We start from the raw sequence: 27,246 nt of genomic DNA, 5'->3' as shown, positions 1-27,246 counted from the left end.
ACAATTTATCAAGGGGAAAAACAAAAATGAAAGATCAAAAGCATGGAAAGATAAGATTTAAACAAGTGTTTTTAGACTATTTTAATGTCAGACCATTTGGTCTAATGATTGTTGTAAGAGATAAAATTATCAATCTAAACCAGCAGTTCTTCACATATTAGAAATACCCGGGGAGCTTTTAAAAACCCCAGATGTGTAGGCACCACCTGGCCTCCAGACCAATTAAATCAGAATCTCTGGCATGGGACCAGGCATCAGGAATTTTTAAAGTGCTCCTGGAGATTCCAGTGTACAGCCGTGTTTGAGAACCACTGACTTAAACAAAAGAATGAGGTATCAGTTCGTGAGGCACTGTTGTTTCTATTACAACTGACTCACTGTGCTGCAAGAAAGAAATGTGTCCCTAAATTTATATATGATGAAAGATAACTTAAAAAAGTTTGCCTAAGGTCGCAGAGCATAGGCAGTAGAGCAAGAACTCAGAGCCAGAACCCTATACGGACTAACATTTTCACTAAGATACACTGAAGCCTCTGGGCAGGATCACTGAGGGCCTGGCTGAGTGGGGGCTGGAAGTGAGCCTTTGGACTGAGGAAAGCTCTGATAAACGTTGCTTCAGACCCATCTGCCACAGTGATTCCCACCACTTAGAAATTTCTTTAAGTTATGCCAAGGCCACCAAAAGTTCCCAAATACATTGCAATGGCTACTATAAGAATAATCAATGTTATTTTTATAGCTACCAATTATTGTGAACCAGTAACATATAAAACTCTGTCTTCTTAACAACAAAAAAACTACCAACCCAATTAAAAAATGGGCAAAAGACCTGAACAGACATTTCTCCAAAGAAGATACACAGATGGCCAACAGACACATGAAAAGATGTTCAAAATCACTAACTATCAGGGAAATGCAAATCAAAACTACAATGAGATATCACCTCATGCCCGTCAGAATGGCTATAATTAACAAGACAGGAAACAACATGTGTTGGAGAGGTTGTGGAGAGAAGGGAACTCTCATACACTGCTGGTGGGAGTGCAAACTGGTGCAGCCACTATGGAAAACTGTATGGAGATTCCTCAAAAAATCAAGGATAGAACTACCATATGATCCAGCTATTCCACTGTTGGGTATTTATCCAAAGAACTTGAAAACACCAATTTGCAAAGGTACATGCACCCCTGTGTTCATTGCAGCCTTATTCACGATAGCCAAGACTTGGAAGCAACCTAAGTGCCCATCAAGGGACGAATGGATAAAAAAGCTGTGGTATATATACACAATGGAATACTACTCAGCCATAAGAAACGATGAAATCCAGCCATTTGTGACAACATGGATGGACATTGAGGGCATGATGCAAAGTGAAATAAGTCAGAGGGAGAAGGTCAAATACCGTATGATTTCCTTCATTAAGTAGTAGATAATAACAACAATAAATAAACACATAGGGACAGAGATTGGATTGGTGGTTACCAGAGGGGAAGGGGGGAGGGAGGAGGGTGAAAGGGATAATTGGGTACATGTGTGTGGTGATGGGTTGTAATTAGTATTTTGGTGGTGAACATGATGTAATCTATGCAGAAATAGAAGTACAATGATGTACACCTGAAATTTTTACAATGTTATAAACCAATGTTACTGCAATAAACAAAAAATTTAAAAAAAAAAAAAAAAAACTCTGTCTTAGTTGCTTTACATACATGACTTCAACTCCACATTACATTCTGCAAGGTAGATATCAAAATGCCCAAGTAACAGTTGATGAAAGTAAAGTTTATAAAGGTTAAATAACTTTCCCAAAGTCATATAATTATTAAATGGCACAGCCATGATGAACTGGCTATATGCTCTTTTTTAATCTTTATACTATGTTGCCCAAAGGAGCTAAATATTTTAACACAACTACACTCAATTATTAATTTATTTAGGAGTTTCATCATCAACTAAAGTCATAAGACATGAGACAGGTGAACTGAAGGCAAGTATGGAGTGTGGGGGATGAGGTGGTTATAAAATATGTCTACCAATTCTTTGATATTTCTCCCTTCAAGAGATGGAGCCTGATTTTCCTTCCTTTGAGTGTCAGCTGGACTTAATGACTTGCTTCCAATGAATAGAATATGGAGGAAGTGACAGTATATGACTTCCAAGACTCAGTGATAAAAGACATCACTCACTCTGGGAAAAGCCAGCTGCCCTATCAAAAGGCCTCCTGCCAGCAGCCATGTGAGTGAACCATCTTGGAAGCAGATCTTCGAGGCCCAGTCAAACCTTCACATGACTAGAGCCCCCATCAATAGCTTGACTGCAACCTTACGAGAGATCCTGAGCCAGAAACACCCAGCTAAGCCACTCCCAAATTCCCGACCCACAGAAACTCTGAGATAATAATTGTATGTTATTTTAAGCCACTAAGTTTTGGAGCTATCTGTTATACAGCAATAAATAACTAAGACAGAGGAAAAATCTGAGGGAGGCAGATAATAAAACGTCCAGATTATGGGGCTCAATGATGCATATGAATGAACAATCTTGAGAACCCAGAGATACCAGGAGGGCACTGGGTAACTGCATAAGGACATAGAAAGGGATTGGGATAAAGAAAGAGCAAGGAAGGTCATAAACTTTACAATAACTCTTTTTTGAAGGAAAGAAAGAAATACTGGTTTGAAGGTGAATTCACTTTCCCAGGTTATTACAGAGTTTGACAGCACTCCATATGACATAGTAAAAGGCACCCAAGCATCTGAAGCAATAACGCATCATCCAGAGTCAAGCAATTTCCTCAGTGGCAAGAGATGACTACTATATCACAGAGGATCAAAAGACAGTCCCTCAACATGCAGAAATAGAAGGCAGGAAAGTCAAAATCACTTGCAGCGAAGCTTGTGTTTCTAAAATAGATGTAGATTCACAAATAGTCCTCTTCGGACATATAATATTCAAAGGTTGAAACACTAGGACTTTTAAAGTCCTTTTGCTATTTTACATAGCTCAATAAGACAGGTCATAAGAATACGATGTCATTAACGTGGACTGCATTGACCTGAGGCTAAGAATTACATGTAATATCCCTTTACCTGTTTACCTTAAGGTAAAATGTTATTTATATCCTAATAAGCAACTGTATCTACTACAAAGAGATACAGATGTTTGAGGTTCAGTTTTTCACTTTTCCTTGTTCAGGCTTTCAGTGAGGGAATGTCCAGATTCTAGACTGAAGCCCCCTCTAAATTCCATGTATGGCGTTCTAATGAGTCTGTTAGGGAAACATTGGGGAGATAACAGGATATACTGATTTTGTTCTTGCTAGTAAATCATCTCCCCAGGTAACTGTTCTTATAATAAAAATGCCAGCTGGGTAGCAAGTGTCTATGCCAAGAAAAGGTTGTATTTTAGCTCTCTCGTGCATTCAGTACAAATTTCAAAATCACAAGGAAGAGGAAAAATGAACTCCTGCTGAACAAGGGATAATAGAAGCGGGAAAAGGAAATAATTTGAGAAGACTCTTTGTAATGCACCTCTGGCCTTGCAGTTGATGCTATAAAGGGCAGATACCTTGTGTCTCCTTAAGAAAATGAATTGATCACATCATTGACTGATAATCCAATCTCTGTTTGCCCAACTGGATAATAGGACTTTCTTCTCTTGATGATCATTTGTAACATCCCCTTTCAAAAATGTACAGAAATGTGTATGGCAGGACTTCCCAAAGGTTAAAAACAAAAACAAGTTTCCCTTTTTTATTTTCCTTACTGCCCCTATTTCCTCATAGCCTCTAACCCTTTTGCTATGAACCGAAGAAGTAGAAGGAAAGAAATAGAAATGGTTTAATAAGTAGGATTGGAGAGGAGAGGGGGATAGAAATGTGGCGGGGGGGGGGGGCGGGAAGAGTGCCATGAGTTTTGGAGAAACTTCTGGGGTAGTTTTTCATCTCCCTGTGGCTGGGTGCTCAGCCTCCACTTATAATCTCACTATGATAAATCCTGCTGTGACCTCAGAAAGGATGGACTGAAGAAGCTCTGTCTCAATGTTCTGTCACTAAGCATCAAATCAACCTGAGGGTTGTTTGGTTTTGCAGTCATATATCTTTGCCCTGATCCCAAGCCCAATGTCCATCTTGATCACACTCCTGATACTTGAATTCTGTGAGGTACTGCCTCACTCTGCCTATGTCCTCACCTCCAGTGACTACAGATTTCTGTTCCTCGTCATTGCCTGCTCATGGATTCTCCATCAACATGTTGAATCTTACTCTGAGGACCATCCAATTCACTTTTCTTCTGCCAACATCCTCAAGTAATTAAAAGTGCAAGCTCTCAGAACCTAGATTTTCCATAAAGGCTAGGATTCGTTCTAAAACTCCTTCCACACCTGCATCCCATTTCCTTAATTCCAGCTTACCCCATTTTAGGCTGCCCCATGCCACTGTTATTACGTCAGGCCATATTCTGAGATACAACATTTTCCTTAGCCAATGTGAAGTGATGGAATTAAATGCAAGGCTTTCCTTTCCCAGAATATAAACAAGGAATAGTTTTTCTTCACTCCGTCAAACTTCAAACCCTGAGGCAAATTTGTTTGTCTCTAAAAAAATTGTACTATTTTAAAAGACAGACTTTGATTAATTAATTGATTCACCAGTCCCAAACTAATGTTGAGTTGCAAATAGCAACGACATTTGTAAGGGCTGTAGTGCATCTCCAAATACTAAGTAATGAATATCTGTGGAGTTTCACCAGACCAAGAGAGCCGTCACACCACTGGCTCTATTCTATATGCTCTACTGGATTGCTAGTTAACAGTTATGCAATATATATTTGCTCACTCTCCCTGCAAATAGATCAAGATTGACACTTAAAAGCTCAACATTAGGAAAGAAAGAAATCCTTAGGAACTCAGAAAAATATAATTTAAAATAAACTTCTGTCTGAAAAATGACTGGCGTGCTCATCCTCTCTCAGTAGCACTGCCCTCTTTCTATGCAGGATTCTCTTTCAAAATCAGTAGCCTATTAACTCCTTGTGCTAAAACAAAAGGTCTAGTATTAGAAGAAAGCAATGCAAATACATTTTCATGATTACTTTTGCTAAACTCTCACGCAATTCTCTTTCTTACTCCCAACAAAAGAGTGAATGCCAAGTACAGAAAAAGTATTTAATGTGCTCAGAACTTGTCTCCCTCCAATATATCAGGGACCAATGTCCCTGGGAACCAAGGACCAAGCCGCCCAAACATATAGATTTGAGAAAATTGATTACCATCATACTTGTCAGATTCAATCTCTTGTGTACAGCTTCCTTCACCCCCTAATTCTCATAGCTTCAATTCACTGAATCCCTACCTATGGGTTCAGTCGAACTTAGTTTCAGAACCAAACTTGACTAAGTCTACTGTCATGCAAAGAGTCAAGGGGAGAAATCCCCGGAGCAAGGCCCAGGAAATTCAAAGTTTCTGAGGTAGGCAACTGCTTAACAGGTTTGAGAAGAAAGAAGGCCATTGTGGCTGGAGAGTGGTGATCAAGGTCATATGAGATGTGTGTGGTAGGCAGAATTAATGGCCCTCCAAAGATTGTGTCCTCTGGAAGCTGAGAACCAATGGCACAGGGATTTTGCAGATGTCATTAAGGGTACAGGTCTTGAGATTGGGAAAGTATCCTGGATTATACAGGTGGACCCAATTTGATCACTCAAGTCCTTAAAAGTAAAGAACCTCCCAGGCTGCAGTCAAAGACAGATGTGACTATGGAAGGAAAGTCAGAGAGATGGCAGCCTGAAAATGGTAAGATGTCCTGTTGCTGGTTCTGAGATGTAAGGGCTGATGTGCAAGGACTAGAGAGAGGTCTCAAGAAGCTAAAGGTGGTCCCAGGCTGACACTCAGCAAGGAAATACACACCATTCTTACAACCATGTGGAAGTGAACTGTGCCAACACCTTAAAAAGCAAGAAAACAGATCCTTCCCTGGAACTTCCAAAAGAGCACAGCCCTGTGGACACCTTGATCGTAGCCCAGTGAGACCCATGTTGGACTTCTAACCTGCAGAACCCTAAGATAATAAATTTGTGCTGTTTTAAGCAGTGTTTTTTAAGTGTGGGTAGTTTGTGGTAATTTGTTATAGCAAGAATATATACCTAACACAAGATGAACCAGCTATACATGTGCCAGATCATGCAGGCCATCCAGGCCATGATAGAATGTGTCTTTTAAAAGCACTGGGGAGTTGGTTATGAGTTTTAAGAAGGGAAATGACTTTGTTAAAAGATTACTGTGGAAAAAATGCTCCACACCATCTGTCATCAGAGAAATGCAAATTAAAACAACAATGAGATACCACTACACACTTATTAGAATGGCCCAAATCCAGAACACTGACAAGACCAAATGCTGGTGAAGATGTGGAGCAAAATGAATGCTCATTCATTGCTGGAGGGAACGCAAAATGGTACAGCCACTTTGGAAAACAGTTTGGCAGTTTCTTACAAAACTAAACATACTCTTTCCATATGATCCAGCAATCGTGCTCCTCATCCAAAGGAGAGGAAAACTTATGTCCACACTAAAAGCTGCACATGAATTTTATAGCAGCTTTATTCATAATTGCCAAAACTTGGAAGAAACCAAGATGTCCTTCAGTAGGTAAATGAATAAATAAACTGTGGTACATCCAGACAAGAGAATATTATTGAGCGCTAAAAAGAAATGAGCTATCAAGCCACGGACAGACATGGAGGAACCTTAAATGTATATTACTAACTGAAAGAGGTCAATCTGAAAAGGCTATATACTATATGATTCCAACTACATGACATTCTGAAAAAGACAAAATTATGGAGACAGTAAAATGATGAGTGGTTGCCAGGGGCTAGAGGAGAAGGAAGGATGAATAGGAAGAACCCAGAGGACTTTTAGGGCAGCAAACTACTCTATATGATACTATAATAGTGGATGCATGTCATCATATATTTCTCCAAACCCGTAGAATGTATAACACCAAGAGTGAACCTTAGCATAAGCTATGGGCTGTGGGTGATAATTATGTATCAGTGTAGGTTCATCAACGATTGTAACAAATGTACCACTCTGGTGGGGGATGTTGATAATGGGGGAGACTATGAATGTGTGGGAGGAGGGAATATATGGAAAATCTTTGTACCTTCCACTCAATTTTGCTGTGAATATAAAACTTCTCAAACAAATAAAATCTATTATTAAAAAAATGGTCAGGGCCGGCCCAGTGGCGCAAGCGGTTAAGTGCGCACACTCTGCTGAGGCGGCCCGGGGTTCACAGGTTCAGATCCCGGGTGCGCACCAACGCACCACTTGTCAAGCCATGCTGTGGCAGCGTCCCATATAAAGTGGAGGAAGATGCGCACGGATGTTAGCCCAGGGCCAGCCTTCCTCAGCAAAAAAAAAGAAAGAGGAGGATTGGCAGATGTTAGCACAGGGCTGAACTTCCTCACACACACAAACACACACACAAAAAATGGTTCCTGCGGTTCCTAAGTGGATTGTATGTGTGGAGTAGCAGGTAATAGCAAGAATAAGAAATAGGAAGATTTAGATGAGCTTTAGAGGTAGAACTATCAGACTTTATGATGAGTAAGATATAGGGATGAGTGAATGAGAGGAACATATCAAGGATGGCTTTTGCATTTAGGGCTTGTGCAAATTGAGCAGAGATGGGGAAGCGAGTGTTGATTTGGAAATGAAAATTTCCACCTTGGACATATTAGATTTGAAATGGCCTTGAGATATCTAAGTAGAGATGCAGAGTAGATAGATACATGAATGAATCTGGAGCTCAGTGTTGAAGGTTAGGCAGGAGACATATGTTTGAAAATCATCAACCTATAAGTGCCTTTAAACCCACGGAATTGAATGATATCACCTAAGTAGAGAAGTGTGAGAGAGAGCGTAGAAATAGAAGAGCAGAGCAGAGAAGAGAAGAGGCTCTGAGGCATTCAAAGATTTAAAGGTTAGTTAGAGAAAAAGAATAGCAAAGAAGAGGAGACTGAAGACACTAAAAAAATGTGACTATCTAGGAGGGCAAGAGAAGAGAGTGATTCAAAATGGAGAAAGTAGGCAACCGTATCAAACAATGCTAAGAGATGGGGTAAGATGAAGGCAAAGCAGTGGCCATTAGATTTGGTAATGTGGAGATCTTGGACAAGAACAATTTCAACAGTGCAGTAGTGAAAAGATAGATTGGAAGCAGTTTGAAGAGTGAATGGTATATAAGGAATTGGAGTTGATGCAGATAGACTAAACATCTAAAAGGTTATTATATAGAGGAGAACATAGATGAGGGATTGTAGTTAAAGGACAGTCCAAGGGAAAGCTTTGGGTTTTCTTTTCAAGATGAGAGATTTTGAACAATATTGGTGTATTAATGGAAATAATTCAGTAGGGAGTCTGAGGATGGTGACGCAGAAAAGATGCCACCATTGAAGGAGAGAAGTGAAGTCTTTGTGAAAGAGTGAAGGTGTGAAATTCAGAGCACAAGGGGAGGAACTAGGGGAAGGGAAAGAGTCATTTGCAAGGCCCACCCGATTCAATTCTGGAAGAGATCTCTGGCCAATCCCCAAGCCCTTCTCCAACCTAAGATTCACATTAAAACCCAACCTCTTCCCCTCCCATCCTTCATCCATGGACTTGTGAGTGAAAGAATCACCATATCTCCAGTCCATATCTTAAGATATGACAGGAATAGTTATAATAACCTACTTATCCCAGTAGAATCAGTACTTCTCTTTCAGTTTTTATTTCGTCGGCTATGCATTCCAAGATGTTAGCTCATCTAATTTATCACCACAGGAACAAATACATTTTACTTTATTTTTACATATTGAGATTCAAAATACAGTTTAGGAGACACTGAAAGGGTACAGAGAAATTGAAAGAAATGCCAGGTTACGTATTTCTTCAGAAGTCAGTCAAAGTCAGTTTAAGTTCATGATAAATGGGTCTGATGATTTTAAGAACAGTAACTCTTGCTATGGAAGGTCTCATTCCAAGGAAGTCAAACTTTTATACAAATATCTAGAAAATAATTTTGAAGGGTATTTCGGTCACATCATTCATCACTTTTAATCATATTCCGAAAAACTTCAAACTTTGTCTTCAGTGTAAGAGATCAATCAATATGATATCTCCTAAAAGAGTGTAACCTTCTCTGTTATAGATGTCATACAATTACTTCTGTACATTTTCCACAATCTCCTTCTTTGATTTATCTTTGCATGGGTTTCAGAGAAAGGTCCCATTCTGCATATTTTAATAAGTGGATTATAACATGTTATGGAATAAGCCATTAGAAATCAAGATCCAGATTTAAGTCCTGGTTTTTCCATTTACTAATTATGCAATTTTAGAAAATTCTTTACCCTTTTCTGAACTCTGGTTTACTCATCTATTCAATGAGACGTTAAGAATTTTCCTATCTAGTCTATTAACATTATTGTGAGGTCCACATGAGGGTTTATAAGATTATGTGAGGCTCAAATGAGTTTGGCAAGAAAGAAGTTGGGAGAGTTAGACAGGAGGGAGGGAGAGTATAACGAGAGAGAATTTTTAAAATCACAGAATGCTACACAAATGTATAGTATGATTGCATGTAAATAAGGCTCAGGCTAAATCACCACTGAATTATACAAAGAAGTTTCCATTTCAATACAGCCCCTGAACTAAAAATTTCATATTCCTATTTTCTGGGATTCCACAAATCAAGGGATCACAAGCACTGAAAGTCCAAATAAGGAAAAAAGCACTAGACTGGATATCCAGAGGCTAGAATTTTGGTCCCAGTTCTGCCATTGTAGAACATGTAATCTTGTGCACGTCACTTCACCTCTCTGATCTATACTGATTGATAGTTTTGCACATTGTGTAATAATATTAATCACTAAATAAAAATATCAAAACCAAAATGTTAAAATTGATAGAACTGTAAGACACTTATTTTTATAACAGAAATAATTGCAGTTTCTTTATGTCTTTTATTTGAAAGGTAAGAACCTCTATTTAAAGAAAAGAGAAGAAAAACCTTAAGTACAATGGTAACTAAAATGGCAAGCCAAACAAGATGAAATTGCTTCCAAAGCACTGATCTTTTAATTAGAGACAATGTCAAAATGCAACGTGTTCTCTTAGCTTCATTATTTTGAATCTTTTTCTTGTTTCCCAATAAACTGAAGAAATAAACAGTGATTTTTAAAATTAATTATGTAGTGCAATTTTCCCCCAGGAAAACCAATATAGCTTAATTTTCATTAACTATATTGTAAATCGCATTACCCTTCTGGAAAACATTCAAGGGTGCTTTCATTTATAAACCAATAGATGAGAACTGTAATGCATATCTATTGTGTCTGGACACTTTCAAAGAGGGCTTCTTATTTGAACAAAGTAAGTAGATCAACAATGATACTTTTCCTTCTAAACTTTTTAAAATGAGAAAACCCAACAAATCCTCTAAGCCAGAAATAGTGGCATCTAGGGTTAAACTGCAGCATTCAGGATGCTAATTATCTAACCATGACTGTATGTATAACGAAGATATTAAGCTTTCTCTAAGAACATTGGAACTTGAAATTCAAATAACTAACATTATGAGATAATTGGGAAATATGATTACTGATTTAAACACTACTGAAAATGCAGCACAATTCCCTTTCAAGAGGAAGAACAAATATATTCTATAGACAATGCCAAAATCAGAATTACCACGTAGTCAAGAAAGGAGGTGACTAAGAGTACATGGGTAACCATTTTGAATAAATCACTTTAAAGCTAGTCACAGTGTGAATGAGGATAATTATATGGCTCTTAACTCTGCTCGTGTTTTTTCTCTTTCAATTGCAAATCCCCTCAACTGTCATGTTTAGTTGTCTCTTTGAGATGTTACTATACATGGTAACAGATGAATGTGCTCTTCTGTGCCTTTTAGAAATGATCTTAGCTCACGCAGCAAAGGCATTAAGATTAGATTAGGAAAGGCTTGACCCTTGGGTGCTTGCACGCAGTTTTCTATCGCAGAAAAGCTTTACAAAGCTCTATAGGAAGATTTGAAAAAACGTCTGAAAATAATTTGAAATGCAGAAAGTAACCAAGATGTCCTGTACCTTTTCATTGCTTGCACTGATTGCATGTTTACATATAAGAGTAATTGAATAAACTATTTAACAAGTGATTCCTGATAAGAAGGTGTATTTTAACAGGAATGGCTAATTTGGGCCCTCTGGGTTCTTTTAGAATGTTTCAGGTAATTATATATAACCACCCTAATAATCAGGAGATCATCAATAAAAAGAATTTAATGAAATCAGTCTAAAGCATGGATTAATGTGCAAACTTTCTAGAGGAGATGACCAAGAGAAAATTGTAGGCAACAAAATTTCAAAATAGAAGCCCTATTGAACAGAATTATAAACAAGCACTATGGAGACATAAAAATCATAATCAGTCTGCTTGACAGGAATTTATACTTGTAATTGCAAGATCGCTCCAGTGACTGGTGCTTACTAGATGCCTGTAAGTGTGCGACGATGATAAAGGCTAATAAGAAAAGCAAAACTTCTGGGATAAGATTAGAGCATTAAGTTAAGTCCATCCAAGAAAACAATGAAAAGAAAAATAGAGGAAATCTAATACACTAGAAATTAATGCAAGGTGGATCATTTCAGTACTGAATGAAATACTCCAATTATTTTGCCTAAAGGATCACAGCCAATCAAAACTAAATCCAAGGCAGACAGAAAAATTTGGCAAGTTCCTTGCTATAGGGAGGGTATCTTACTCATCCTTAGATTTTTTGCATCTAATTTTGTCGAATGAGCAATAGGTGTTCGATATATGTATATATTTTTAATTTTATGTATGAATGCCATTCTCTACAGAGTATTTTTGCAGATTAAATTGTAACAGAAAGAATAAAAGTTATTGAATATTACCTTAAATCATTTCTAGAAAAAATATATCAAATAAAACAAAAATATTAATTAGGTACTTACTTTATCTATCAATTTACTAGTTACTGTTACATGTTTTCAAAACAATCTGAGAGGTAATTTATACGTGTTAATTTTTAGAAATAAGGAAGCTCAGTTCCAGAGATCATTAATAATTTGAGCAGAGTATTATAAGTAAAGGAGTCTGAAAAGAACTCATGATTGACAGATATCAGAAACTATATTCTATACACTTTATCACTCTAAATTATCAAGATTATCCAGAACTCTGATTTTCTTTGTTTCTTTAAGTTATTCATTCTTATGTCTTCTTTTATAAGTGTTTATTCTATTTTACAAGTTTCCCTACCTTCACCCTTTCCCTCGAATATGGATAAATATTACACAATGTCTAACTTAAGTTAAACTTGTTTCTTCATAGACTAGATCAAAAAAAGGTCATCAAAAAGACACATAAAGAACATAAAGACAACTTAATATAGTGTAAACGAAGGATTTTTGTAACCAGAAAGTTAAAAAAATAGATAATAAAAATAAAACATTTAAATATAGGAGGCTATTTATATAGTAACTAAAAAATTAGTTATTTTTGTCTCCATATTTGTATGGATTCATATTTTAATTGACATTCACAATTATTTTTATCATAATATTTATCACTTTGATTCCATGTTAGATATTTGTGCAGATTTTTTTAAAAGCACAATAATCTCAACAAAGAAACTTTGACATAGGACTCAGTAGTTCCTGCTTTTTATATATCCTTGAAGCCAATTAACTGTGGCATCAAATCAGAAAATCTTGTTTCTCTTGAAGTAGGTCTTTGCAAATACTGTACTTTATGTATGCACAGTAGGCTTTTCATTTGCAAGAAAATTAGAAAAATGATAAGCGCTTTGGGTAACTACTGAAAAAATGAAGAAATTCACAATAAAATTGGAGGTAGTTCATTGAGCAGCCATGTTTCTATATAATTGTGCCATCTGTGAGGACTACAAAGAAAAAAATAAGCGAAAATGACCTGTTTGGAAGTATGCACGGTAATGCACTGTCAGAAGTGGATTCAGCCTCAATTCCATCTTTCATTTCTTTGGGGCTTAGAAGCATTGAGAATTAAACATGATCCCTTCAGAGTGACCATTGGTTACTTTGGGTCTCAAAGGCCCTAAAGCTCTGCTCCAAATCTCAAACTTGACTGTGTGAGACAGGAGGCATGAGTTGCAGCCCTTACTTTTCACCCAAACAATTGTGTCACTACCTTTGCAAGACTTCAGGTACCTCATCTGTCAAGCACTGGGTATCAAACAGATCTTCAACCACGTCCTTAAAGAATATTCAAATTTTTTGTGAAGCAGATCAAAATGTATTATCATTAAAATCAAATAAGATTTGTCATTAAGTGAGGAAAATGTTAATGACTGAAAATTTCTTAATACAAAAAGTTTTTTCATATATTTTCTTCAACTGTGTTATCTCCTTCTGCTTATTTATTTCTTTTACTATATTCCAGAAGAGGGAAGCAATGTGATATACTCATTAACAGCATCCACCCTGGAGTCAGAGTGGCTGGGTGTGAATCCAGTCCTGCCCATTCACCATCTATAAACTCTGGTAAGGTCATTAACCTCTCTACGCCTCATTTTTCTCATTTATAAAATGAGGATAGCACAAGCGCTTCCTTATAAGGAAGTCATGAGGATTAACGGAGACAGTACATACAAAGCGCTAGCAAAATGCCTGTCTGAGCACTGTCATAAATGATAGCATACAGTAAGAACAAGTTTAGGACAAGATCAGATACGTATTTTAAAATTCAAACGTAAATATTACATGTTGCTCTGCAAGAGGGTCATGATTTTTAGGTGCTTTACAACTGAACATATCCTGCCTTCCAGCTCTAAATGGCTATGACTCTGTTATGTGGGTTAAAGGACCTTATGAAACACAATTCATATTTTTGTTTCTTTAAAATTTCTATATTTAGATTATATAACAAGTTTGGGGGGAGTTAGCCAGATGGTAGGTAATTGGGCCACAGGTTGGTTGGTAGGATGGTTAGTTGGTTGACTGGTTGGTTTACTTTAATAATGTTATTTTATTAAATTTTTATTCTTTCCATGCAAATTTTACAGCATATCCAACATGCAATGTTCTGATATTTAAGAACATGATTGACAGTGACATGGATTATAAATCATTTCTTAAATAATGTTGGTAAACAACTGAATGAAGGGTGGTCTTTCTAAAATGTAACTCCTGTCTCAATAGTTCCATGTTAAAGTCCTTTCCTTTCTAGGCTACTGAGACTTTTCAAGGCCACATCCAGACTCCATGGCCCAGATTACAAGGACTTCACTGGTCAAGACCCTCCCTACCTGTTTCTCTAGCCTCATCTCTCTAGGGTGCATGTTCTCATTTCCTGGTTCATGGGAATTCATGTGTGCCTCTCCCTCGGCCTGAACCCTTCTGTCTCCACCTTTAACCTGGCCAACTCCTATCCATTCTTTAGGACTCAGCTCAAGGCCTCTCTGGTCTTGATGTCCCTCTTGTGGGCTCCTATGGCAGCCCTCTGTGCTCACTTCCATCAGAACTTATAAGTGGGGAGTAATCATTGGTTTAAGTGTCTTTTTCTGATATTAGATCTCAAGCTTCATTATGACAGAAGCTGTGGTTTATTAATCTTAGTATCACAAGAACACCACACCTATTTTTATTGAGTTCTCAGTAAAAGTTTGTTGAATGAATGAATGAATGAGATTGCCTACCCTGATTCCTGAATAGGTTCCATGCTTAAAATGTCTGCTTTTTGTAAAAAGAATGAGGAATATTATGAAATACTGTTAGGATATATTTTCTCAGTGAAAAGAAGCAAGGTGTTTAAACATAGGTAGTATGCTACTTTTTATCAAAGAAAGGGGGGATAGCAATAGATAGATAGGTAGGTAGGTAGGTAGGTAGATAGATAGATAGATAGATATAGATATATTTTTTTAAAAAAAAGGAAAGATAAACCAAAAACTAATAAAAACGGTGACATCCAGGAAAAAGGGACAAGGCAGAGAAGCTAAAGCTTTTCAAATATGCTTTACTTTGAGGTTTTGACTTTGGAAATATAATAGTTTTAAATAATTATTAAACAAAATTAATTCAAACTAAAAAAGCAATCCATAAAAACCAAAAGCAAAACAAAACAAGGGAATATAAGCGTGTATGAATTAGAAGCTTAACCACACACAAATTATTTAATAAAGTGGCATAAACCAATAATTCGATTGTATACTCTTGGTGGGTATATCCCAAGGACAATAAGAACTGCAAAGAAATCTTAAATTGTTTTTATTAATCACATGGTTAATAATATTATTGTTGTTATTCTAAAATTATTCTTAAATTATTATATATATATACAATCATATGGAACTAAGATTTTCAGTTTAAGAGGAAAGAGATAAACATACGAAATGAATTACAAACAAAAACCTATAAACTGAAATTTGAATTGGAAATATGGAAAGTATGGAAATATCAATAGAGACATACAAAGTATCTCTCTTTTAAAATCTTTCCACAGAAAGGCCTAGAAACAGTGACCAACTGAGAAGCAACAAGCCTCCCCAGTGTCCAGATTGTGGACTGCGAATGTCATTTCCCACAAAAGGAACCAAGATGCCTTAGAGATATGGCTGTTTCCTGGTCTGGGCAGAAAATATAAAAAAGCCTGGGACTGCTTGCCCTACTAGAAAATGAGGATGAATCAATGACTACTGGGATCATTTCAAAAGAACTCAGAAGTGAAATTGAAGGGACTGATTTTGGCAAAGATAAGCTAAATTCGTCATAAAGAACAACAACTGCAGGGGCCGGCCCCGTGGCTTAGTGGTTAAGTTCGTGTGCTCTGTTTTGGCTCTGTTTTGGATTTGCAGGTTCGGATCCCAGGCGCAGACCTGCACACCACTCATCAAGCCATGCTGTGATACAAAATAGAGGAAGATTGGCACAGATGTTAGCCCAGGGACCATCTTAAGAAAGAAAGGAAGGAAGGAAGGGAGGGAGGGAGGGAGGGAGGAAGGACGGAAGGGAGGAAGGACGGAAGGGAGGAAGGAAAGAACAACAACTGCAATGGATTGAAAAGTATCAAATATGATAAGATCAATGAGGTTATAATGACATATAAAAACAACTCAATAGTCATCTCTAGAGAATTTTAGAGAACCAACCTATTATTATTGATGCAGTAAGGTTCTTCCAGCTAATAAATGAAAAAGGAATGATAGAATTAGGATCTTATTATTTTGCAATACCTGTTGAAAAAATAGAACTACATAATAATCATCAGTGACAGCTAACCATTAGGTGGTAAAAAATTGATACAGAACTTTATAATGGATGAATCATGCTAATTATACATAAACCTGTGGCTCAATCTTAACACCATGATAAAGAGACATTAGACATTATGGGCTTCTTAATGTGATGCAATGAGAGGGACCCAAGATCCTAAATGAAATATTCTTGCCAAAACATCAAATCTGGATCTGATCAAACCTCTATGTGTAGACACAGCTTATAGGAAATAGGGGTCAGAGGAAAATTTTAAATGATATCATGGAGAGGCACACAGCAAAATACAGTATATGGGCTTCTACAAGACAAGTAACACAGTTTATTTAACAAATAAAGTGCAAGGGGAAAGTAGAGAGAGGGAAAATAGAGGGAGAGAAGACTTTATAGTTCAAAGGAATTTTAGATGTATATAATGAAATGCAAAGTGAGGATCTAGTTTGGATCCCGATTCAAAAAATCCAACCATATATGTATGTATATACGAGTATGTTTGTGTGCATACATATTGAATTTGATGTTGACTGGTCTTTGGTTTGAAGTCATGAAATTTTTGCTAACTAAGAAGTGAGAAAATAGCATCATAGCAATACCTTTTTTTAAAAGAGTATTTATCTTTTAGAGTTACATGTAGGTGAATCATATGATGTCTGGGATTTGCTTCAAAACAATCCATGAGGGTGGAGTGATAAGTGGGGGTATAAATAAACGAAGTTTGGCCGTGTGCTAATAATTGCTGACAGTGAACATTGGTGATGGGTACAAGAAAGTTCATTACATTATTCTCTCTACTTTTGTGTATGTTTTGGAAATTTACACAATAGAATGCTTAAAAATGAAAAATATTATTAAAGCACAGAATTAAACACAAAAATTCCTGTTGAAATTTTCATCCTGTTGCACTGAATTTATATACAGATTAATATAGGCTGTTGAGTCTTTCAGTCCAGAAACCTATTATCTCTCTTCCTTCTGTTCCTCAGTGGCAATTTATTATTGCTATCACTGCTGCTTTTGTTTCTATTTTGTTGGTATAGGTCACGCACACTGCTTAAGCTTAGTCAAAGGTGATTCATATTTGTACGACTTTTTCTGTTTTACTAGTTTATGTCTTTTTCTGTTTTACTAACAATAATCAGTTTGAAAACAAATAGGAAGCAATTGTTTTTGTATACTTACTTTTTTATTTTCCTGGTTTTATTGTCCTTCTAGTTCCAATAACTTTTCAATCTAATATCTAATGTTCTAATATCTAATTTTTGTGTGTGTGTGTGAGGAAGATCAGCCCTGAGCCAACACCTGCGCCCATCCTCCTCTACTTCACATGGGATGCTGCCTCAGCATGGCTTGACAAGTAGTGCGTCGGTGTGCGTGCGCCCGGGATCTGAACCTGCAAACTCTAGGCCACGGAAGCAGAGCGCATGCACCCAACTGCTTGCGCCACTGGGCTGGCTCCTCTAATTTCTAATTTAATCTAATCTAATTTCTCAGATATTTCAGGTGGACAATCCATAATCTACAAATAAAGAACAATTTTTCTCCTCACTTTACAAAGTATGTGCTGTGGACTGTATTGAAAGGATTGGTACCCCTTCAGTTGTTTCCTGAGATCCATATTTTGAGAGGTTTTCTATATTAAAGCAAACAGAAACTTGTATTATGTTCTTGCCAAACTTGGGGCTCTCAATATCTCATATTAGGAAATCTGAGATTAATATATCTGATGAATCCCCACAATGACTGAAGTTCTCAATTCATCCTACCATCCATTATACTTCAGAGAACACCATCAATATCCAATAGTTGAGAATAGCTATCCCCAACACATACCAAAATATGCACGCCACTACCACTGGAAGATTAGATAAGAGAAGACTTCCTTAATTCTTATTTTCAGGCTGATGAAATAAGATGATTAAATTAAAAAAACCCAGATTGTCCTTTGTCATAAAGTGGATGTGGAGAAAGCTATCAGAGAAACTCACTAAAAATTTTGAAGCCAATCTCAAAACATCAACATGAGTTTTGTTTTGGTGTTTTTTACCATAAGAAATGTATTTTGTAGAGAAGTTACATTATAATTCCAGAAGACATTATCTTGGCTTCACTACACACAGCACATCTGGGAATTGTCTGCTTGAAAGCCTTGGCTAGAAGCTCTATCTGATGGCCTGAAATTGATTCTGATATTGAAAAGTCTAAAGGAAGTCAGTGCCCGCCACACGCCAGGATACTTGGCATAAACTGCCTAAGACATCTAATTTTCCCATGGGAAAAGATCAAAAAAAGTTGGATCAGGATTCCATATTGATTTTGCATTATGAGATAAAAACTTTTCCTTTCAGAATACTGCCTCTCACAATGACTTTAAGTGCTTTTGCTTCGACCTCAAGCCTCTGCGGTGACAATGTGACTCTATGCCAGTTTTTTGCAGCATTCAACCTGCCAGACACAATTATTTTTGACAACAGGTCCACATTTGTCTCAGTCAAGTTACGGTATTTGTGGACAAAGATCTTATCCAAGGTGCCGCCATTGCACCTCATCTGTTTCAACGAATGTTTAGGATGAAAGGGTGGTGCAGACTACCAAGGATGCCCAGAAGCAGATTTTTGAAGATACTGACCAATAATTCTTCCCTGGTTTTTCTTTGATCAATATGTTACAGATGTTCACTAACAAGAGTTGGTCATGCTGAATACTAAAGTTAGGTTAAGTTTCATAGCTTGTCTCAATCATCTCTACTGAGAATAAACTGAGAATTTATAAAATGAGTAAGAAAGTATTCTTGATGCTGCTCTGGCTAGATGTACTGATCATTCATTTTTTTTAATGATTCACTTTTATCACTGTAGTTTTTTGTTGCTGGGACTTAATTTCAGTCCTTGCCTCTGCAAATCGAGTTTGGATAGGTGCCATCTCTATGAAGTCACATAGAGCCCTGTGCTTTTTTCATGATAGCACTCACTGCCCACCTTGTAACAAGTCCTTTATCTGTATACCATTCTGGATTATAAACACTCTGAGTGAAGAAATGTGTTTTTACTTTTCTCTTAATTCTACCTCCAGCACTTAGAATGGAAACTGGCACAAAGTAGACACACAAGGGCCAGATTATCAACAGTCCTTTAGGTCAGGCTTCTTCAAGCTGGCTTCTAAAGCCAGACTTCCTGATGCTGTTTGGCAAGTTTTTGTTTTTTTTTTTAAAGCTATAGATATTCCAGTAAGGTCCTTAATGAAAGCCCTTTTAAGCCAAAAGCCACCTGAGATAATATTATGGGTGAGAAACAGGAGTAAACAGCCCCAATAAATAAAGTAATAAATAAAAAATTTGTCCCCAAATTGCCCCTGCACATGTTGATAAGCAACCTCAAATAAGGAGTTGTTTTTCTGTGAATACAAGATTACCATCTTCAGACACAAATGTAAGTGCCCTCAGAGTAGAATTGCTCAGGTTGGAAAGGAATAAGGGAGCAATAAAAATCCATCTGCAATGCTTCTTAGTCAAATACAAACTGCAAATGTTGAAAAATAAACCAGTATTCTGGCTTATTAACTCAAATTTTGAGTGTGTGTCATACTCAGTACACAGATTCCACTTATACTTGAATATATCTTGGGTAGCGTAGACTTGTGAATCAGCTACAGATATTCCTTCCAGGACTCTTCATTATGAAAGAAGTATCTCTCCTTGAATCACCTTGATTTTTTCCTTTCAACAAACACATATTGAGTATGTATTATCTCTTAACAGCAGATATTTAGAGATGAATGAGATTCCACCATCCCTGAATTTAAAGAATGTTTTGTTGGAAAAATTTACATACAAACAATTATAATACAATGTATTTAAATGTCATATATACAGCATACAACCCAAAACTACTTCTGAAGAAGCTACTAAAATCCCTAGAGAAGGTTTTACGGAGAATATAACATTTGAGATACATCTCATAGAAGATTTCACCAGATAGAAAATGGGGAAAGGTTGTTCCTATAAGAGAACAGCATAAATAGCGACTTAAGCATGATAGAACACAGCTTGTTCAGAGAACGATTAACACCTCAGTGCGACTGGACTGTAGGTTGCCACATATTGGATAGTGAGTGGAAGCAATGACAAAAGGGTAGATTTGGACCAGACAGTAAAGGATCTTTGTATCAGGTTGCATCCATTGTCCTTCATAACTGCAACTGGCCCTACCAAAAGCACCCACGAAGTCTTATACAACATGACCGTGCCAACTTCACCGTGACCCTCAACCCTTCATCACATCTGATTAGACTCAAGATGATGGCCTTATCCAAGAACAACTAACTCATAAGCTGGATGTGGTGGCACAACATAAAAGGATCAGAGTTGTCTTCTCCAGAATTTTAAACTGAAAAGTATTGAAAGAATGAGCTGATTTGCAGTGACCATGAAAGCATTACAAGGTAGTGTGTAGGCAGTGAAGATATCATGGCAAGTCAACTTCATCAGGAGCAAAAACCATGAATAAGCTAGAGCTTTGAGGCAGAATAGAGGTAAATGCAGACAGGTGATACAAATGGAGAACAGCAAAGTGCAGGTCACTAAACTGAAGCTACAGTGCCCTCTCCAATAAGGCTCCTACTCTTGATAGCTGATTGGCTTTATCTAACAACAAAATGAATGAAATCAGAAGAATCTTATGTGTCATAAACACGAGTCTGCTGTTTAACTGGAGGTGACAGTGAGCTGGCCAAGGTATTTAAGCAAGACAATAATGTAACCAAATTGGTGGTAGTGTCTTAGGAAAGGGGTAAGACCATTCTGGAGTTGATATTTGGGCCATGCCACTGAAGATTCACCAAATCTCAAGAGAAGGAAGCAATAATTCTTTTCTGGTTACCTTGTCCCTTAGCATGGAATAACTTGCTATTTAAAAGATTAGGGCCGGCCCCGTGGCTTAGCGGTTAAGTGCGCGCGCTCTGCTGCTGGCGGCCCGGGTTCGGATCCCGGGCGCACACGGACGCACCGCTTCTCTGGCCATGCTGAGGCCGCGTCCCACATACAGCAACTAGAGGGATGTGCAGCAATGACATACAACTATCTACTGGGGCTTTGGGGGAAAAAAATAAATAAATAAAATTATTAAAAAAAAAAAAAAAAGATTATGTTAGCCATGTGGGAGAGAAACTACGTGTATTAGAATATTAGCAATTTCTTTCCTTTTCAGAGCCAATAATTTACATGTTTCAGTGACTTAAGGGAAGGTGAGCCTCAATAACTCAACATCAATAAAGATTGTTCTATAAACAGAATTTCCAATAGTAGAAGGAATTTAAAATATTTTTTTTGCCCACTGCAAGGAATGTGATGCATTAAATTCAATTTAAAGAAAAATTTATATAATTGCCAACATATTAATAGGGATTATCTTTGGATGGTGAGACCATGGTTTGTATGTTTTATAATGAATATGTATTGCTTTTATAATAGTAGGGAGACAAACACAAAGAATAGTTTAATTGAAGACTTATATGCTTCGTTACTATCCAATAAAACAGATTTTAAGTCTTAGTTGTCTGGATAAATCTATATGAGGCTAGTGAAAAAAATTATCTATTAATGTCCACTATTGTTTTTGACGTGGTACAAAGACTTTGGTTTAGATTCAAAGACCACAGAATGGTGTAAAAAATACACTAGAGTCAAAGGATTTAGGTTCCACTCAAAGTTCCTGTACTTATGTCATATATGAAGAGAGCTAGTTACTTCATATCTCTGGGTTTCAGTTTTCTGATATGTAAAATATGGGTGAGACAAAATAATCTCAAAATCCTTTCCAATTCCATGATTCTCCAAGCCTTTATATCACTATTATTTGGTATTACTACAGTATTTTCCAAGTTTAACTTGCAAAGCTTGTAAGCCACTAGAAACTATGTAAAAGCTCTCAAGTCTTTTAGAAGTATCCACAGAAAACCTACAAAGCTTAAGAATTAGGACTAATGGCCTAAACACATAATGACATGTTTGTTTTGGTTTCTCTAGGCAGAAACCTAGAGTACCTCAGAAGGAAAACACCAAGACTGGAAATTATATACACTACATCAAAAATATTTTATGATTTTAACTAAATACTGTAAAGACAAAAAATATAGAATCAATATAGGTTGTCGCCTTTAAGATAAAGTCTGTTCTCAAATATAGCCAATGAATAGAAGAAATAATTTATATGACCATGTGAACACTATTACTACTTTTTGAATATAGGCCTACACTGGATTATAAGAAGACACAACCTTGGATCATAAATAAATGGTTGCTTATTTGAAATATTATATTTACTTGTAAAGCTCTACTTCCTAGAGATGTAAAAACACACACACGTACACATACACATACACACATGAGTGCATACATACACACACACACCCCCCCACACCATATAAATATATATCAAGTTCAGGTTTTTCTAATTTTTTACTATTAAGTCACAAACATAAATTTGAAAAACTCAAAGTATATATTTCTTAATTTGAAAATTCATTCTAAAACATAAGTGATAACTGAAACCAAAATTTTGATACCAAAAAAAGTGGGAAAACAAATCTGTATTTCAGTTCAGAATATAGCTGGTTTCTTAAGAAAACATATACATAAAATTCTATTATCTCTATTTCATTATAAAACTTAAATTCATTCTTTCAAGTAAACATTGAGCTCAGGCAAATTAAGCATATATACAGATATTGAAAATGTTTACATTTGCAAGTAGTTATAATAAATACAAAATATGAAAAGTGAGAGAAATTTAGCTCAAATAAACATGATAGGCTGAAAAGTCATTCTATTTCCACCAAATATATTCCCTCAATAGCCATGGCAAGATATAAACACAAAAAAGGTATTTAAAAAAAATTTTTTTCCTAGCACTTTTGGAGGCTACTGGTGTGCAGAAATGAACTGGTTGGTCGAGGCTAACAGGAGGATGTGGGAGAAACCTCACAACAGTCATAATCAAAGTTCAGAAATAAATGAACAAACAGGAGGATACTTTAATCGCAACCCACAGAAGAGTAAATGAAATAATGGTGGACACACACTGAATCATACAGCCAAGGAAGGCAAAAGTAAGTACTATATTATATTACAATATTATATTACTATAGTAAGTAATATATTCAAGTTTCTTCTGATTTAAAAGACTGTATAGAGAAATATGTACATAGTAAGAAACCTTATAATGATGCTGGTTAAAGGTAGCCTGGAAGACACTAGATACAATGAGGATAGCAGCTCACTTTTTTTTTTTTTTTTTTTTTTTTAAAGATTTTATTTATTTAATTTTTTCCCCCCAAAGCCCCAGTAGATAGTTGTATGTCATAGCTGCACATCCTTCTAGTTGCTGTATGTGGGACTCGGCCTCAGGATGGACGGAGAAGTGGTGCCTCGATGCGCACCCGGGATCCGAACCCGGGCCACCAGCATTGCAGCGCGCACACTTAACCACCAAGCCACAGGGCCGGCCCAGCAGCTCACTTTTATAATTAAAAGCCTTTACCTCCATGTTTGTCCCTGGATTACAGTCCTGGTTTATATGGCAGCTTTGCAGGTCTCTTTCCCATACTCCTATCATCACCTCCCATGCCTGAAGTTTGTCATGAAAAATTCATATCCAAAACATGGCAGATTGATTGCACACTTTTATAATTAAAAGCCTTTACCTCCATGTTTGTCCCTGGATTACAGTCCTGGTTTATATGGCAGCTTTGCAGGTCTCTTTCCCATACTCCTATCATCACCTCCCATGCCTGAAGTTTGTCATGAAAAATTCATATCCAAAACATGGCAGATTGATTGCACACTTTTATTGTATCTTCCTCCTCAAAACTCATGTAATGACAAATGAATACAAATGAGGATGAAGAGGAAGAATGGATGAACGATTTCTACAAACTTGTGGAAAACATAGAATACATGATGGATGAGTCAAGTTAAGAAAGCTACAACCTAAGTCCTTACTGAAGGGGGTCTCGACATTATGCAACAAAGTCTCGAGAGATTCCAGAAAGATGGGATCACTTTAAACATGCTTTAAAATCTTCGCGAGGAGTGACTGACTGCCAGATCCCTATCTTCACCCCAAGAAACCAAGAAACTATCTTCTATAGACTGAATGGTTGTGTCCCCCTCTGCAAATTCATATGTTTAAGCCCTAATCCCCAATGTGATAGTATTTGAAAATGGGGCCTTCAAGAGGTAATTAGGTTATTAGGAAGAGCCTTCATGAGTGGGATCAGTGACCTTATCAGAAAAGACATGAGAGAGATGACCTCTCCGTCCACCATGAGAGTATATAGCAAGAATGTGTCTATCTGAAAACCAGGAAGAGGAACCTCACCAAGAACCCAAACATACTGGCACCTTGATCTTGGACTTCCAGCCTTCAAAACTGTGAGAAATAAATTTTTGTTGGGTAAGCCACCCAGTCTATGGTATTTGTTATATACTCAGCCTGAGCTGACTAAGACACTATATCTTTCTTCCAGCAGAGAAGAAGTTTATTTCTGGCAAATTCAAACATGAGAAGCTAGACCCAAGTATATGAGCTGTGAGGCTTGGGACTGAAAATGGAGGAATTAAATGAGAATGTACAAAGCGAACTTAGGGACCTCAGCACCCTTCCCCTGCCTTGTCCCCAGAACACTGGTAGCGTCCAGCTCCAGTGCTGGAGGTTGGAGGTCTTCTCTGGGGCGAAAACACATCCATATTCATGGATCTGGAGATTCCTCAGTGAAAAGGCAAGCTCACTGTTTAATCATGCTACCACAAAATCTATAGCCAAGACCTTGCCCCTACACAAGGGACCTTCTCCCAGCTTTCAGTGCCTCACTCACTAATCTGAATAAACACACAAGAAACGTAACATTTGAGAAAAGCTTCCAACATGAAATAGGCCAAAACGAACTGACTAAATTACCTCAGAGGAAACAGTGACATTGCAGCAAGCAGTATGCTACCAAAACACTTCATATAATATCCTCAGAATGAGAAAAGATGATGTCACATCCACAAAAGTAAAACAGTATACTCTGAAGAAGGAGAATAAAGCTCCTGGAGATAACAAACAGGACTGCGGGGAGAGGGAGGATCGGCAGACTTTTCTGCAAAGGGATACACAGTAAGTATCGTAAGCTGACGGGATTTAGTCTCTAAACTCTGCCAACGCAGGGTGAAAGCGTCCACAGATAACACATAAGTGAATGAGCATGAATGTGCTCCTTTATTTACAAAAACCGAACTTTATTTATACCACTTGACCCAGCAGCCTCATTGCTGGATTTGGTTGTGTCATAGTTTGTTGACACCTGATCTAAATTATTAACAAATAAATACATAAATAAAAGATTGCGACATAAAGCTGAGAAAATCACCTATAAGTAACACAAAGAGATAAAAATAGGAAAGAAAAACCAAAGAATCAATTCAAGAAGTTCAAAATCTGCCCAATAAAAGTTCCAGAGAGAGAGAACACAGAAAATGGAGAGGGGTAATTTAAAAAAAAAAAAAAGACAAATTTTTACAGAACCGAAGGACACAAGTCTCCAGATTTAAAAGGCCCAATGAACATTCAGGACAATGAATGAAAAAAGGCCCAAACCAAAGTATGTCCTTGCCCAATTTCCAAATACCATGGAAAATAAAGTATCGTAAAAGCTTCCAGAGAGAAACAATAGATTACACACAAAGGAGTGGGAATCAGAATAGCATCTGATTCTCCGCAGCAAGAGTGGGTGTGAGAAGACACTGTAGCAATGGCTTAAAGATTCTGAGGGAAGATGATTTCCAACTGTGAATTATATATACAGCCAATCTATTGATCAGTAAAGATAAATTAAAACAAAAAATTTCAGACATGAAATTTTTATTTCACATGTGCCCTTTCTTAGGAATCTCTTAGTGGATATGCTTTCAACAAAATGAGTGGTAAACTTAGAAAAAGAATATGTGGGATCCAGGAAACAGGGGATACCACCACTGGAGAGTGGTGAAGGGGAGCACTAGGTTAACAGCTATGATTAGACACTGGAGCAGAGGAATGGCGTGCTGCAGAAAGAAGGGATTATCTGAATTCACTGAGTGTTGGGAAAAAATTAGGCAATTGACAAATCTTTTAATATTGGAAAAAACAACTAGCATTAGGTACAGACTAAACTAAGCAAATTTGAGAGGGAAAGGGGGTGAGAAAATAGGGACAATTCTTAACTGCAAGAGAAACAAAAAATTAAATAAGAATGGAAACATAATCCAGTACACCACTTAATCCAGCAGTATTATTGCTTACATAGAGATCTTAAATTAAATGCTCTCTATTTAATACTATGTTAACATGGGAAATGGAAAAGCGAGACAGAGTACGATACTAAATTTCAGTTAAAATAGCAAGAAACGAAAATATCAACAAAATTTAGAAATATGAGAAGGAAATAATAGCTAAAAGAAAGTGTCTGAATCTGAAAAGAGTAATTGTGAAGAAGCTGAGAAGGAGGAGCAAGTATGGATGTTTTCAGCATAAGCCTTTTCTCATATTTGCTTCTTAAACTATGTACGTAAAATTCTGTTCTCTGTGATTCCTTAATATTTTCCATTTCTCAGAGTGACCTATTAAATTTCAACACACTGAGAGAGCTAATACAATAAGCCATTATCAGCTAATGCCATAGTATTCATTTGTTGATAAGCGGAAAAAATGTCCAAAAAGAACTGGGTCACCATAGGCACCTGGGGACAAAGTACTAAAGACAAAAGCAAATCACTGAGGGCAAGGTAAGGAAGTAGCTTGGGGAAAAGCTTCTCTTTTTATTGTGTATGAAACTCTTGTTTGAACATTGGGCTTACTGTGTGAGCAAGATACGACTGATGAGGCTTGAGTGGGTGGGGTCACATCTGATGAAGAAA

At 37.0% G+C, this 27,246-nt stretch overlaps 1 protein-coding gene across 1 annotated transcript in view; it reads right to left on the bottom strand.

Moving 5' to 3' along the window:
* LOC101393374 (catenin alpha-3) overlaps positions 1-27,246 on the bottom strand; it is a 753,022-nt gene that overhangs the window by 117,195 nt on the left and 608,581 nt on the right. The window lies entirely within an intron of this gene.

The sequence above is a fragment of the Ceratotherium simum genome, chromosome 6, assembly GCF_057802395.1.
Source record: "Ceratotherium simum simum isolate JZ-2026a chromosome 6, ASM5780239v1, whole genome shotgun sequence".
Classification (NCBI taxonomy): Eukaryota; Metazoa; Chordata; class Mammalia; order Perissodactyla; family Rhinocerotidae; genus Ceratotherium; species Ceratotherium simum.
The sequence above is the reverse complement of the archived record's forward strand: the minus strand, read 5'-3'. Positions and strand labels throughout refer to the sequence as shown.